The following is a 2,980-nucleotide window of genomic DNA, read 5'->3' as shown; positions in this document are numbered from 1 at the left end:
TTTCACATCAGCATACCCTCTGTTATTTAGTGTCATTTAGATTGCACTAGAGTTATTTTGCAGTTCTAGTATTCAAAATAGAATTATTTAGTGAATAGTGCACTCAAAGAAAAACTTGATTTTTGCCCTATCGTACTGTCTTTATTGTATGTGCAAAAATTCCGCGTTTTTAGAAAATTCTTTTTCTATTCACTTTATTGGCATGTTAGCTGACTGCAGATCAAATTTCAGCTTGATCAGAGTTGGTTTGGTCTGAGTTTTAAGTGTTTTGTGAAAACCGCTTTTTCTGGTTTTTAAATTTCAGGACTTGCGATATCCTGATTTTTCCCAGTTTTGAAACGCTTATATATGGAGTTCAAGATATCGTTTTTTCATTCTGTAAAAACTGTCAAATTATTTAATCTGTTAGTTACAGAACAGAATAAATTTCGGGAAAATCAAACCTCATTTGTCTTGTCAAAAAGTGGTTTTCCGACAAGCTGTCAGAACTCTATTTTACACTAGTTAGGGGCATATTTGTAATTTCTTTAGTTTTGGCATTTTAGTACTGTTTTCAGTATTTTCTGCATCTTAGGAGCTGCATCTGCATCATACAGCATTGTTAGATTTAGTTTAGCTGATTTTTGAATTAGTATAATATTTTATTTAATTATTTTCTCATAATTAAAATTTGTTTTACTAATTTCTTGAAAATTAGATTTAGTTTCATTTATAGTTTGCATGATTAGAGTAAATTACTAACTTTTCATTTTCCTTTGTTGTTATGTTGAAAATCATACTTGTTTTTTCAGGGTTCATTGTCCAAGTGCGAAGATTGTCTAATTGGCGAAAGGATCAAAATACCCTTTGCGTGCAACTGAAGATTGAATTGTTTTTTCAATTCTTTTCGTTATTAATTGTATTTTTATTAACTGTATAATTTTAGATTGAGATTTGTAATTAATAAATTAAATTTTGAGAAATATTCTGAGTAATTCCTGTTTCCTGAGGATTCGACCAGTACTTACCACTTTGTGGAAAGTCGGTTTTTATATTTTTGGTTGACGATTTTCCAAGGCTTTTATTGAAAATTAATGTTTTAAAAATTCCATTTCAAAAGATCAACCAAATTTTGGCGCCGTTGCCAGGGTACGGCGAATTACTTATTTTATTTCTTAGAGTTTGATTTATTAATCTGTTTTAGTTAGTTACTTAGTTGTTTTATTTTCTAGTTAGTAGGATTAGTAAGTGAATATAGGATTAACATAGTTAGTAAATATAGGATTCACGTACTGTTCTTTCTAGGATTCACTTTATATTCATTTTGCAAGGAGCGATTAGACAGGTGGGTTTTAGAAAAACTTAGTTTGTGATTTCCTGTATTTATCTTTTCAGTATTTTAGAGCAATTTACTTTGTTAGTTCATTTATTTAATTACATAATTCTGACATAGATAGTTTAGCATATTTGTTTCTTAGTTGCTTTATTTATGTTATTTACATTTTAGTACCTGTGTTAGTTTAGATTTAGATTTAGGTCGTGTGCCTACATCTGGTCTTAGTACCAGTGTATGCAGGGGCGACGAGGTCTAGGAACACCATTACATCCATTTGTTGACAACCCAGAGAGAATTTTACATTCTCATCGAAGTTCGACAACAATGGCTGACATGGATCCTCCACCTCCACCCCCAGTTCATCCATGTCCTCTGCGGGAATACTTCATTCCCACAGATTATGTCCAGGCATTCTGCATTCGGAGACCCGATATAGGAGCGCCTCACTATGAGATTAAGGCCAACATTATTCAGATGCTCCCATCTTTTTATGGCCTTAGTCACGAGGATCCCTACCGGCATTTAGATGAATTCCTCGAGATTTGTTCTACTGTTAAGATACAGAATTTCGACGATGACGCTTTGAGGTTGACTCTATTCCCCTTTTCATTGAAGGACAAGGCCAAGTATTGGCTAAAGTGCTTAGATTCTGTAGAAATAGAGTCCTGGGATCAGTTACAGCAGGAGTTTCTTAGGAAATACTTTCCCATTGGTCGTACGAACAAATATCGTAGAGCCATCACTAGCTTCTCAGAGCTAGATGGTGAGCACTTTCATGAGACCTGGGAGAGAATGAAGGATTTCCTCAGGAAATGTCCCCATCATCAGGTGCCGAGATGGCAACTGGTGCAGAGCTTCTACGATGGATTGTCTGACAGGAATCATCAGATGATCGACTCTTCATGCGGGGGGACATTCATGCTGAAGAGCGAGGATGAAGCATGGAGGTTATTTGATACATTGGCCGAGAATTCTCTCCACCATGCTTCGAGCTCTCATTCGGATAGAGCCACACCCAGCATTCAGAAGAAAGCTGGTGTTATGGAGATTGGTCCATCTACTGCACTACAGTGCAAGGTAGATATGATTGCTTAGAAGCTGAACCAGCTTCTCTCAGAACCACCTACGACTCAGCAGGTGTGTACTCTGTGTGCCAGTCCGGCACATGATATCACTGAGTGCCCTTCGGCAGCTCAATACCCTGAATTTGTTCAAGAACAAGTTCAGGGAGCTCAAGGTTACGTGTAAACACCTCAAATTTTCACTCACCTTCTTGACATTTCCACCAATCATCACATTTCGGTTCTCCGGAACCAATGAAGGGGCAAAATGGTCATTTTCCAAGATTGAACCTTGCAGAAAGTCTAAAATTTCATCCTTGAGCTTCAAAACTTCTCTATTTAGACTCAGAGACATCTTCAAACTGCAAATTCTCAAAATCTCATGCTTAACCAGGAGCCAGAATTTTCAAATTCAAATTCAAATTCAGAGTGGCAATTTTGTAGAATATGCCTTTTGCATAGCATTGCATGAGCATTTCATTGCACAGCATGTCATTTCGAGATCCGGAACTCCTGATTTTCAAAAATTGTCAATCCAGATTTGATTTCTAAACTTTTCAAAATTGATTTTAAAACCCTGGGGTTTCAAAATTATCAATTCTTC

The 2,980-nt window shown here is 36.1% G+C and overlaps 1 non-coding gene across 1 annotated transcript; it reads right to left on the bottom strand.

Moving 5' to 3' along the window:
• Positions 1–2,038: 2,038 nt before the first annotated feature.
• LOC149829955 (small nucleolar RNA R71) lies at positions 2,039–2,145 on the bottom strand. The gene has a single exon (XR_016433961.1). It is a non-coding gene; the product is annotated as a small nucleolar RNA R71 (small nucleolar RNA).
• Positions 2,146–2,980: the final 835 nt, after the last annotated feature.

This window comes from Nuphar pumila, chromosome 8 (genome assembly GCF_984573655.1).
Source record: "Nuphar pumila chromosome 8, dmNupPumi1.hap1.1, whole genome shotgun sequence".
NCBI classification, from domain to species: Eukaryota; Viridiplantae; Streptophyta; class Magnoliopsida; order Nymphaeales; family Nymphaeaceae; genus Nuphar; species Nuphar pumila.
The sequence above is the reverse complement of the archived record's forward strand: the minus strand, read 5'-3'. Positions and strand labels throughout refer to the sequence as shown.